Below are 13298 nucleotides of genomic sequence, written 5' to 3'. Positions count from 1 at the left end.
TGACGACCTTCAGGTGTCGGGCACAAGATCAGCCTCATTGATTAACAGCAGAGGCTGCCGGAAAGATACACACGTATTCTGAAAACACTTCCCGAATTACTGTGAAGTTACAGCAAAGGAGATTTTTCTTTCTCAAGTCTTAATACGAAGCCTTTCTTGAGGGAAAAATCAACCCTTTCACCTTGTCTGTGAAAAACAAGCGTTCAGACAGCCCAACAAAAATAACCTTGAGTTTCATCAGGGATATTCTCACATTGAATGATAAACAGAGGCCCGAGGGACACTGAACCAAAAAGGCCCCCGTGTCCTCTCTGTGTTTATCTGAAAACAGAGTCAGTTTGGTGTGACCCGCTTCAGCTGCTGGTAGAAAAGCCCATTCATTTAACTGTCCGTAGAAACGCGAATCTCCAGCTCCTCTGCCTCGTTACCATGGAACGGCAGGCTAAAGGTAAAGAAGATCATGTTTGCGACACAATTATCAAGTCTGCCGTGACCGACTTGCGCTTCTGCTGACACAAACAGTTGTCTCCCGAGCGCTAATGTTCACGCTAAACAGCAACCCACATAACCCGCTATTATGTAAGAGCCAACTGTTGAGAGGAAATTCTACAAAGCTGTTTGCTAACGACAAAATAAATCATTAGCCAAGTAAGTCAAGATAGAGATGCACTTATCCATGATACTGTTTAACGTCAACTGTCGTCTCACAAAGCAGCACAGGGAAGAGTATCTGTCAGTATTTACAAGGTGATTTGCCAAGTTGTTATGAGTACAAGGACACAACCTGCTCAGAAAACAAATTCACCGCTGACCTTCCAGCATCGAGTATTCGGGGCTGATTCATTTGGCAGTTACTGGCCACACACGTGGAACACCACAGCTTGTATAATCAAGCCCGCGCTTGGGTTCGAGTTCTTTAAATGACAGGTGTTATGATCAAGTGAGAACTTCTCACTGCCTTGGACTTTTATAGGATGGTTAAATCAAATGACAAATCCAGAAACTCTAGGCTGAGCTTTCTGAAGTTCATTTAAATCAATTTCGCCATTAACGGTGCAATGATTGATGCATGTTTAAAAACCAAAATCAATGGGTTCTCACTCTATCCAAAATGACGCTGAGCGAAGAACTACATTTTTCTTTCGTCTTATTTTGATTTATACAACTGTCCACCTTGCTGTGGCTATACACCGATGTATTGGCCAATAATCCATATCGGCCGATAAAAGCAATTTATTTCACTATCGGCCATAGGCCGATTGTTTAAAATCAGCCAATGATCAGGTCCGATTATATCCTGTCAATCAACAGACAGCAGAAAAACATGTCATACTGCAACTCATACTGTGTGTGAAGACAATCTCTCTGTTGAATTTAAGGCTGCCAAAATTAACGTGACAACATTAATAGTTAAAAATAGTGACATTAAAGCTGACTTTATTTGACCTGTGGTTCAAGCCAGGGTTGCCAGATCTGCAGTTTTTCTCTACACCAAACATTATTTGTAGCGCGCCTCCCATCCAATAATCACAAAGAGCTTTGTGCTTTCTTACTTCTAATAAGCAACAAAGTCTCAGCTTTCAAACCCTGTACATTCTATCACGAAAATTCAAACAATGAATGCCATTTTGATGGTTTTAAATGTGACGTGACAGATCCCTGCAGCACCTCAGTTCATGCAGCAGTGCGGAGCGCGAGTCTCTTCCACTTTAATAAGTTATAGCTCAAAATAAACATGAATGAACATCAGAAGGTATGTTGAAAGATACAGTATAGCTTACCAAAATGTCTTATGTAATCGCTCAATCAGTGTTTCAACCGTGGAAAGATGCCAATAAAACAGATTGTGAACAGTATGCCACTTAACATGGAATTTACCTCAGCAAAGTTATCCACTGTTCACAGTTCATTAGTTAGCTATAAAACAACACTAAAGAGGAGCTTTTTTATTTATAATTATATATGTATGTTTGAATATATCTGGCATGAAGACAGGTATTTATGAAGACTATGTGCAAATGAGTTGTAAACAGATATTAAAATTTTTATTTGAGTGTAATTATCATATCGGAAAATAAATAGCAGTTGAATATAATAGCTCTGTTATTAATTATAACATTTAATATTATAGTAATGTGCCAAATGATAGGTTTCCATGCGTAGTTAATCACATCGGTTAGGAGAGATCTTTTTCCTTAAGAAAATGAAACGATCGGTATCGGCAGATATCATTCTGAATAATCGGCTATCGTATCGGCAGAGAAATTCAGTATCGGTGCATCTCTAATATATATGTATAATATATATACATTTTCTTATTTTATTTATCTAAATATATATTATTATTTAAATCATAGCAAAGGTTTTAAATAATCTGAATTGGGTTTTAAAATGCTAAAAATAGAGGGGGGAAAAAGGTTCATTTACTAAACATAACTACGGAATAAGTAATCTTCTGGAAAGGGTGTCAAGTAAGTTGTTAAAGTGAAAGCACAATGTTATACACTGCAGTTGACTATAATATCGTCTAATCCAATAAGATGTAGAATGAAAGCCCATAGAGCCATTTAGACTATGAGACTCAGGCAGGGCTGTGCGTGTTAACTGCTCTCTAGTCATTCATATTATGTAACAGCATGAGTGGAACATCCAATAAATTTAAATCATCTTTAAATGAACCGCACTGATCAGTGCACGTTTCGGAAGAAGTGTGATTATAAACCCAAACCCATGTGCATTTGGGATTGTCTGCGCTAAACTTTGATTCGACAGCTTCCGCACTCGAGACCCATTTCTTACAACCCACATTTCTCAGAATCAGCTCATTACACCACAATCATTTGTTGTTGTACGCGCAACAAAGACATGCAAACAGAGCTTAAGCAAGATCCTTCTAAAGATCCCAAATTAAACTAATTCCTAGATACAAACATCTTCTCACAAGCCTAACCCATATCCTGTCTGGAAAACAACAAACATCCTGGACAGAAACGTGTGGCTGACACTCTAACCCAAAGCAAAGTTCTTTCTCTCTCTCTCTCTCTCTCTCTTCGCAGCTACAGACATCCAGTGGTCTGGGTGTGCTTGAGAGAGCACAGTGTGAGATCCCTTCAAACCCCAACAGCACAAACAGGCCCTGACAGATTTGCTCTCCCTAATTCGTGGTAAGAAAAACAGCACAAGTATATAAGAGAATTCTATGTGCTCCGAATAAGCACAAACACTCACACTCCCACAAAGAAAGAAGAAGAAAAAACATCCAACAATAGCCATTTCTAATGGAAGAAGAGAGTGGGTGAGACTGTTCCGTTTCAATTCACTGATACCGCTAATGGCTTCTTAGCGGTTCCATGAAATCAAGCAGCTGTCAAGGCGATGCATCGGGAACAGGGAGGAAGAGGCGGCATTCCCACAAGAGAAAAGCATCTCGTCAGGATGTTTGGCTAAACATCTGCTCCCCTGCTCTCATGGCTTTAGCAGAAGCACATGCTCAGACAAAGAGATGGGAGGTGGAAACACTGACTTCTCCATCTGAGGCATTCTGTAAAAACAGCAGCCTCCTCCATGCATAATGACTAGGGCACTGGGCTACATGATGAGACAGAGCCCTACTGATACAAAACAGACAGTCCAGCCATTTAACCAGCCTATGGCGAACCTGCGGGTTTTGCATCGCTGACCACTAATTGTAAAAAGTTCATGACTTGCATAACAGAAACTTTCAAGTATGTAACACTTGCTTTTTTGAAGGTCTTTTTTGTGAAGGACTGTTCATTCACAAACCACTACTTTACTTACTACCATCTTTACTTACTTCTTACACATTAGGAGGTCAACTGTAAAGTAAAACTCTATCTGTGTGTGTACAAGCACAAATAGTGTTCCTGTGGCTCAGTGGTAGAGCATTGCGTTAGCAGCGCAAAGGTCGTGGGTTAAATTCCCAAGGAACACACATACTGATAAAAAATGTATAGCCTGAATGCACTGTAAGTCGCTTTGGATAAAAGCGTCTGCTAAACGCAAAAATTGAATTTAATTTAAAATAAAACACACAGGCTGTATACAAAAGTAGCCTACATAGGCACATCATAAGCTAACTAGAACATCCGACGTCTTCTAAATGAGGAAATGACTGTACAGTGAGACCATAATTATTAACCTCGTGAGCCATAAATTCATATGACAAACTCAAATATGTCTGATTGCCTAATTCTGAAAGGATCAAAATACGATTCTGGTCATTCGAGGAAAAAAACTATCTGAATCTGAAATGGATGCGAAACCTTAGGTCACTGATTCATCATTACAGCACATTCTTAAGTAATCCTTCATGGGAATTATGAATTTTTTAAACTACAAAAAAAAAAATCTCAATTTTAAACAAAGACAAGAAAATAAACAGTTCACCTCACTAAATGACATCATTAGTGTGCTGATGTCATTAATTCCACCTGTAAACACCGAATCATTAAACATCGCGTAAGATTCTCCAGATCACATCAAAATGTTTGTTTTTATCCAACTGGAGTCATTCCGACACCAAAACAACCGAAAACAGAGTTTTACAGCAATGTCAAGCTAGATAACAAATTCGACGCTTTCTTGGCAAAACATCACATTTTACTTAAACTTCACATGACGTCACCGCCACCACATAAGACATTTCTAAACTTTCTGCCTGTAACGACATGTGCAGGTCGAGTCCTAAGAACACACAGATCCGCCAGTTCAAATTAACCAAGATGGCGTGAGGCTTGTTGTTTAGAGGGCAGAAAAAATGGAGGATATTGTAATATACACAAAGGGATAAATTTCAACAACTCGGCCAGGCGGCAGCTGCTGCTCTTTAAGGAAGCAGCAAAGATAAGAGCAACGCGAAGCTCCAACTCAACGCCAGCGACCCGCTCCGACTGAGCAGGCGATTTCCCCGTCGAAAGTACCAAACCGTGTGCTTTTAACAGTATTTATCAAAAGATATTGAAAAGTAAATGCTTTTATCATGTTGTCTCAATGAAGAGCTATTAGCTTTTGCCATCATCTGAGAGACGGACATTAAACAGACCAAAGGTAGCGTCAGCTCCTCCAAGTGACTCTCCCGCATCGCCCTTATCAAATATTACATTTTTACGTACCAAAATGAACGACTGGGAAGCGCTTGCTCTTTTGAAACATGTTTGGATACATTGAGGAGTGTTTACCAATAGTTTACATTTAAAAAACCTAGCAGTTAAAGCGCACGCGAGAGGGCACAAAGGCAGGTTCCTATTATGAAGTCACAACCCCCGCGCGCAACATTGTCCACTCGTAAAGTTTTGCAATATTCGCCATCTCAACGGAATATTTCTCTAGATTGGCTTTTCCCGACAACGCCGTTGAAATGGTTTTGACAAGTTTTGCGCTTTTTGCGCTCGAGGCACACGCGTAGCCAACCTAAAGAAACTATCGAGTTAGCTGCCCTCGCTAAGAAATCAAGCCAGCCAGCGACACAACATTGATTCTCCAATGAAATAACTGATCCAGCTCCCAATAAATTCAAAACTTACCCTTAGTTTTGACACTTCGTGTAATTCCGCCTCGATCGGGTTCGAAGTATCACTTCAGGTAACGTTGCTCTTTGTTTTCCTTTTTCGATTTGCTTTTGGAAGAGGCCAGTGTAGCAGGAGATGATGAAGAAGGGAATTGGGCAGTAATTGAGTCTCGGGGTGTGAGTGAGTGACTGCGTGTGTGTGTGTGTGTTAGTTACGAACGGCAGATTGAAGGAGAGTCCTTTCAAGGTTTATTCTGCCTCACTTCAAGGAATCAAAGTGACGTCAGCGGACAATACTTAAACGATAAAACTTTTATTCGCTGTGAAAAGGCAAAAGTGTGGAAGTGCCCGAATCATGCACATTGCACGCTGTATTTTTAGCATCGCTCACTATTTACAAAACATCTGTCAATGACGAAGAGCCGAAAAAGCGTGTAAGGCTGTTGTTAACGCTTTAGGTTGTGTTTTATGTCATTTCATTTATTTATTTATTTTTATTTTTATTTTTTTTGAAGACGATTTCAGAAATCCAGTCAGTTCTTACTCGTTATTGATATTATTAATCCATATTTGCATCATGTCTGAGCATTATTTAAAAATTGCATGGGGGAAAATATATATATATATAATTTTTAATCAAGTTATATGATCAATTATCAAAATTACCATGTATTGTATAAAAGTTACAAGGCATCACATGTTAATGAGATTGTGCTTGCAAATGAATGTGAAGGCATTATGCTGTACAATAGCAGTGGAAATCTGATAATCTGGCATCCAGTGAAATGGAAATTTAATTCTAAGATTGGTTACTTGTCATTCAAAAGCTGTCAGATAAACCGCTAGACAGCGATGCATGATCAAACTTGATTGCATTTGTCTCCAGTTACTTCAATAGCTAAATTCAGGGATTATGGATTAACCCGGCTAATCTGACCCGAGAGGCGGCAGAATGGCCCTTTGCAGCGGGAGCCGAGCTGGGCACCACGAGGCAAGACAGCCATCTGTGCCTAATTGTGTGCTTTTTCACCCTGCCGCTGCACTCACAATCAGCAACAGGTTGAGGGGGCCCTCTGACCTAGACTGGGCCAGGGGGGTGGCATGGGGTGAGGGATGAAGGGGGTGGGAGATTATTTCATTGAGCGAGAAAACAACAAAAGGGGGCGAGGAGGGACACGCTGCCACTCCTTAGTGGGAGAGGGGGGCAGCATGAGGGAGAAAAGAGGGGCAACTGTTTGGAGTTTAGCTTCACTCTTCAGGTTATGTGAGATTTGCATGCATTGAGGTTTTACTTTGTGTGATAAGCGGAAAGCTGTTTTTCCTCACTGAGACAATATGCTTATATATAATGTGTGTATGTGCACACTTAATTTTCATTTAAATATTTAAATTAAATTTTGTGTGTGTGTATATATGATGTATAATTGTTTTATTTTATTTTATATATTATAATATTAAGGTATTTTAATGTTTAATTTTTAATTTTTTAATTTATTTATTTTTATTCGTTTATTTTGGCCAGTTTTTGGTTTCTCCTTTTTGTATGTATCACTAATAATGAGCAGTGTTATTTTAGTATCATTGAGAAACTATTATAGTTTTTATGATTAATATTTTGCTATTATCAAAATATTTTGATTTCATTTTATTTGAGGTTATTTTTAGTAGTTTTTTTTTATATGTGTCTAAATGTGTGTTTAGTTTTTATTCATTTTTATTTCAGTATTAGTTATTTTTGTACATCATGTTAAACTAAAATAAAATGTTAATATAGAATCTTAAAATAGAAATGTTGCTTTGGCAACTAGATGAAATAAAAGTTTATTTTATTTTACTTCAGTTAACATTTATTTCAATTAACAATTTTTTAATGGTTTTAATTTTAGTTTCAGTTTTAGTTTAGGTTAACTATAATAACCCTGATAATGAGTGCTATAAACATGTTCATGCTAAAAAGAAAAACAGCGGATAACTAACATGTTTATGCACGTAACAACTCCTGTTGCAAACTGTCAAGCACATTTACTGTAAGTACTAGTGTTATAGTCATGTAATACAACCGATGAGCTAATTCCCATTGTAATTAAACCATTTGTGACTTTATTGCTAAATACCACTTCTGTCATTTTAATGTGCGTGTAATGAAACTAAATTTGAAATTGTTCAAAGGAGAACCAGTCACTGCTCTTTTTGGAAGCATCAGAGCGTATAGAGGACACACACATTCATTTACCAATTTATGCATGCGTTCATTGATCCTCTCTGACCCCCCTCCTCACCTGTAGAGTTGAAGCTGGGTGAAAAGGGATGCTTATGGAGGGACACGGAGAGGCAGGCAGACCTCCAGGGATCAGCGCTCTGGAGAGTGGGAGGATAAGATGAGACGATCGTGTGCAAGACGTGCATCTTAACATGTGTGCATACGGTCCATGTGCCTATGTTTATCTGTGATCATAAGACCACCCTGGCCACAGTAAGAAAGCCATAATTGTGTGTATATATGTGTGTGTGTGCACACATGATGGCAATATTCCTCCCTCTGAGTGACTATGTGTATAACCTCCTCCCCTCTTCCAGCAGAGGCACACTGGGGTTTGTAATTGTGTTGGTGGTTCTTCATTAGAGCCTGTGTGTGTGTGTGTGTGTGTGTGTGTGTTGGGGGTTGGGGCGTGGGTGGGTGAGGAGCTCAGGCTCTTAGGACTATGAGCTGCGTCATTAACGGAGGCTGGGCCTCTCTGCATGCAGCCAGAATGTCAGCCGTACCTCGGTCATTTGAAACATAATAAGCACAAGTACAATGAGTGCAATGCAAGCCTGCTGGGGGAGGGGGAAGTGGAGGGAACACAGCCTGTCTCTTCCATTGGGCTGTTTTTTTTTCTTAAGAGGCTTGATTAGAAGATATAATAACCTAGCGAATAATAACTGGTAAAGACGATCTCCCCCGAGACTGATGGAAACCAAATTAATGTGGAGATTTGGATTTAATTGTTATTTTTCTATTAGGGTGCATAAAGACAGAGGAGATGTCCATCTAGAGTGGGAGCTGTGCTTGCAGCTATTGATTTTTTTCCCCCTTCTCTTTTCTTTCTCACCCCTCTCTCTTTCTCTCTTCAACACAGATTTTAATCATCTCCGAACACCACATTCCCTAATACCATTAACAACACTAACCTTCCAGCGCCACAAAAGCGTTTAATTTCCAATGACACAAATTTCTCTCCAAGAGACTCAAATAGTGTCTTTACGCAATTTGGTGGCCTTAAGGTTTTGCTTTCTGGAATAATTGAATTGTGATCCTCTCACTTAGTCTTGCATAAAATCGCTAGGCAAAGAGCTAATCAGTGCAAAAGAGACAATAGTTTCCTCAGTTTGCCTTATTAGCCTGTTTTAAAAGAGCAAAGAGCGTTTTTCTCCCGACTGACTTTGGAGCAACTGATGCTCGCGTCAGAAACTGATAATTAGAGTAAAATCGCTTCGATCACCGATGCGAACAGAAATGTTTCTGTTAGGTATTTAAGCTGTTTGTTCCTCTGTCAGCACTGCTGTTTGTATCCATAAATAAGAGATGACCTTTAAATGTTTACATAATTTATACAGCCATAAATTCTTAATATATCTGACTCCAAATGAGACAGCAAGCCGCTTGATTATGGTTCATAGTCGAGTTAAAATACAGACTGTCTGGGGTGATATATACACACACCTGTATGTGAGTCAGCAATGAAAACCATTTTTATATCTGACTGGGGCAGAGGCTGTCTCCTCTACCTACTCGATGATTAAGCATATATATAGAGCAGTTTTAAGACTGGGAAAGTGTTTAGTTATATTTAGAAGACAAAAACTCTCATTTTGGCTTTTAAAATGAACATATTTATATTACAGTGCAGCTCAGCAGGTTACAAATCATTACATCATTATCAAGATATAAAATTAAACAAAACTAAATAAAAGAAATTACTCTGCAGTTAGTTGGTAAATTTATCAGAAACTGCAGCATTACATGGTTTTAATTGACTGACTGAATGTTAATAGGACCTTGCTGATGTAAGTGTGTGATTCAAAAGAAATGCATAAAGCCGTCTACTAAAAAAAGAACTCAAAAGCCTTTGCATTGGTGGAAAATTTATTTAGGACAGAAGGAGTTTTTTTTCCTCTCTCTATTCCATGTGGAATATTCCCTGCATTAATCACCCAAAACAACAAATGTGTCAAGAAAATCACTTTTGAGACAGGTGCAGTTGACAGCTGCAACACAATAAGTTGAAAAAAAGAAGCAAAATATTTTTGTATAATTAAAAACTAAAAATAATGCAAGATAAGTTTCAATGTCAGCCAAAAAAAATTCTCAATTGGAAATAAATTAATTTTGCACCCTAGTCATGATTATTAGTGTGTATAGCGATCATGATCATGATCATAACGGCTGCACATAAGCTGACCTTTGACCTCTGGATGTAATGTTTGTGCAAAGGCATGTGAACAGATGCTAACCTAATCTTTTTCTACTGTTTACTGTAGGTGCATCATCCCATATGTGGGGAAAGTCTTGTTAATATGGCTGCTATGAGGTAAACAGATAGGAGGAAGTGATGGAGTGGCAGACCCACAGGGGATAACCACATAAGGGGTGACAGACCACTGACATCAGCCCTTGTTCTCTTGCTCGCTCACTCGCTTACTCACGCCACACACACTCTCTCCCCCACACACACACTCATTTCCAGGAAGGGGTCATTAATGTGCAAGAAAAGAATCCAGTCGTGGCTTTAAAATAGAGTATCTTCTCATAGAGATGCAATCATTCCTAACATTCCTAAGTCACAGATCTCACGGCATGTGAACAGATGCTAACCTAATCTTTTTCTACTGTTTACTGTAGGTGCATCATCCCATATGTGGGGAAGGTCTTGTTAATATGGCTGCTATGAGGTAAACAGATAGGAGGAAGTGATGGAGTGGCAGACCCACAGGGGATAACCACATAAGGGGTGACAGACCACTGACATCAGCCCTTGTTCTCTTGCTCGCTCGCTCGCTTACTCACGCCACACACACTCTCTCCCCCACACACACTCATTTCCAGGAAGGGGTCATTAATGTGCAAGAAAAGAATCCAGTCGTGGCTTTAAAATAGAGTATCTTCTCATAGAGATGCAATCATTCCTAACATTCCTAAGTCAGGCTCAGATCTCACAGGAGAACAGCACAAAGAAGCTTTTAATTCCTCCATTTAGGAGACAAAATACATCATTTTATCATTAAAGCATGGTTTGGAGGGGGAAAAAGTACTTTTTAGATTTTATTTGAGAGTAGCTCCCTTAAGTGGTAGCAGGGTTCATCTTAACCTGACCAATAAACCGAGAAAATGATCCGCTTTTCGTTCTCTTCAACATACCAGCCCTCTTATAAAACTACAGCAGTGGTTCTAACATCCGTACAGTAGTTAAATGTTCACATTTAACAGTCGTAATTGACATTTTCCCTCGCTCCCTTCAGCAATGATATATCAAAGAGTGCATCAGCCGCCGGAGGAGGAGAGAAAACATTAGGAGGATTAATAAAGGGGGGGAGGAAAATAGATTGAGCGTTCACCAAGACCAGTAAAATAGGATCTGTCAAGCAACCCTGCAACATCCATCCTGTGGAAAAAAAAGACAGAGGTACATTTTCATGGATGGAAGGAAGGAAAAACAGAGGACAGCCCGTGCAGCTGATCAATTTCCCAAGATTAGCTTTCAGCGGCTGTGCCTGCTTCCATTTGTAAAGATAATATTATTTAATAACCCTTTTGGGTGACTGTTTAAATTATCATACTGCCTACAGTGCAAGGCGCTAATGGAAATATTTAACATAAATTCCCTTTAAAAAATGACGCCTTAAACAACAGTTGTAAGAATTATTCTGAAATTAAAGGAGTGTGCATAAATGATTCTCCCTGGCCTTGACGTGCTGTTCTCAATTACATTCTGCTCAACTGGAACAATGGAACGATGCTAGCATGGCGCTTTATCGTGCATATATATGCACTGTTACGAATGTCATATGGAAGCTATTTATGGCCACGAGCATCAGTGCCAAGGGCATACAAAACAGGGATGTTATTGAATAAATTCAGAATGTGCAAAGGAGCAGTGCAACGATAGATCAGGTAGAGCCCAGCCTTTGCGAGGTTCCACCTGAAAAATGATCGCTTGGCTTTTGTTGTGCGCCTTCAAAGACAGACATCTGAAAATCCGAAATGAAGAGACAAAACTATAAGCATTTCTTGGTCTTATTCACCTTCAACTTCTTTTTAATGATCTCATTTCAAAACACCTTCCTGCGGACCTCCCCTTTCCTGTCTGGCTAACGCCAAATTGCATAATGCCAACTGAACGCTCGCATTTGTTCTCCCTTTCCCTTCTCAGGAAATCTATTTAAATTTTCACGCCAACTGTCAGTCCGTATCAGACCTTGATTTATGCAAAAACAACGTCTGCTTTAATTAGTCATTTCGCCTCACTGCTGTCTGTGCTCTAGGCGTCAAGCGGGGTCAGACATTCGGAGGAACCTCCTTTTTGTATGACCAAAACTAGGCCATCAGCAACACTGTGATAATAGCCACGTCTCAACACCCCAGTAACATGCGAGAGTGTGTGTTCGAGTGTGTTTTATCCCCCATGAGCCATCCATCTCCACTCAGCAGGGTGGATTTGGGTGGAGCACGGATAATCACAGCAGTCACTATACACCTGGAGGACTGGAAAACAATAAACAACTAACAGGTATTTTTTCCTGTCAGCTCTCTATACTTCCCCAGGCACTTGAGAGAGAGAGAAAAAAGGAAAAGGAGGAATGTTTACACCGCAATATTACATTAATCAAGAGAACATTAGCGAGAATGCACCACATTATGTACTTGTACGGTTTTAGTGTCCGTGATCTTCAAAATGAAAGTAAACTGCACCATGTGTTTTTGCTCGTTTTGGATTGCGACACGTCTTGATTATCCCAATTGCAATCACATAGAGCAAACAAAAGTGGCTGAAACCTCGTGCTAATTTCACAGACTGACATTTCAGATGGAAAATTAACCAAACAGATGCTCAGAAGAGAGCGACTCTCTTGTCAGATGTTGGGGAAGTGCGTGTGAGTAACGACAATCACATGAATGGGAGGGCAGACAAACACATTCTCACAACCAATTCTATTTTGGGGTCTGTGCACTGCTTTGCTGACTGAAGTGACATTGTGTCCTTTGTGAAAGCATGGCCCTCTGAGGTGCGTTCATGTGCTGTGAACCTCGGCCAGGGGAAAAAAGCAAGAGGCTGGAGACCAGTGGAAGGCGTGGGAAAGCGACTAGAGAACCAGTGAACAGAGGCCTGTGGAAAAGCCGAGCGGTCTGCAGGCATTCCTTTGTGATTACACATCTGTGGAGAAAGAGGCCAGACATTCTTTCAGCCATGTCTGAAGCTGCTGACTTCTACCCTTGATCCTGCACTATTTTTTCTTATCTGTAAAAAAAGAAACTCAGCTGTGAGCATTTTATTTGGTGACTGCAGACTGTGTTTCCTAATACAGAAGCATGATGTGGCCTGAATCAGCCCCTTTCAACTTTTGCACTTGTATTTAAAGGGGTCATATGATGCGATTTCAAGTTTTCCTTTCTCTTTGGAGTGTTACAAGCTCTTGGTGCATAAAGAAGATCTGTAAAGTTGCAAAGACTAAAGTCTCAAATCCAAAGAGATATTCTTCATAAAAGTTAAGAGTCAACCACGCCTACCTAAAA

At 39.8% G+C, this 13298-nt stretch overlaps 1 protein-coding gene across 1 annotated transcript in view; it reads right to left on the bottom strand.

Annotated features, from left to right (window-relative positions):
* The window catches only part of LOC107705503 (proline-rich protein 36-like), a 52939-nt gene extending 47671 nt beyond the window's left edge, over positions 1-5268 (bottom strand). Inside the window, exon 1 of the mRNA XM_016508810.1 lies at positions 5133-5268. The gene's annotated coding sequence lies outside the window, so the exon portion shown is untranslated. The remainder of the gene's footprint in view (positions 1-5132) is intronic.
* Positions 5269-13298: the final 8030 nt, after the last annotated feature.

This window comes from Sinocyclocheilus rhinocerous, unplaced genomic scaffold (genome assembly GCF_001515625.1).
Source record: "Sinocyclocheilus rhinocerous isolate Xijiao unplaced genomic scaffold, SAMN03320098_v1.1 scaffold504, whole genome shotgun sequence".
NCBI classification, from domain to species: domain Eukaryota; kingdom Metazoa; phylum Chordata; class Actinopteri; order Cypriniformes; family Cyprinidae; genus Sinocyclocheilus; species Sinocyclocheilus rhinocerous.
The sequence above is the reverse complement of the archived record's forward strand: the minus strand, read 5'-3'. Positions and strand labels throughout refer to the sequence as shown.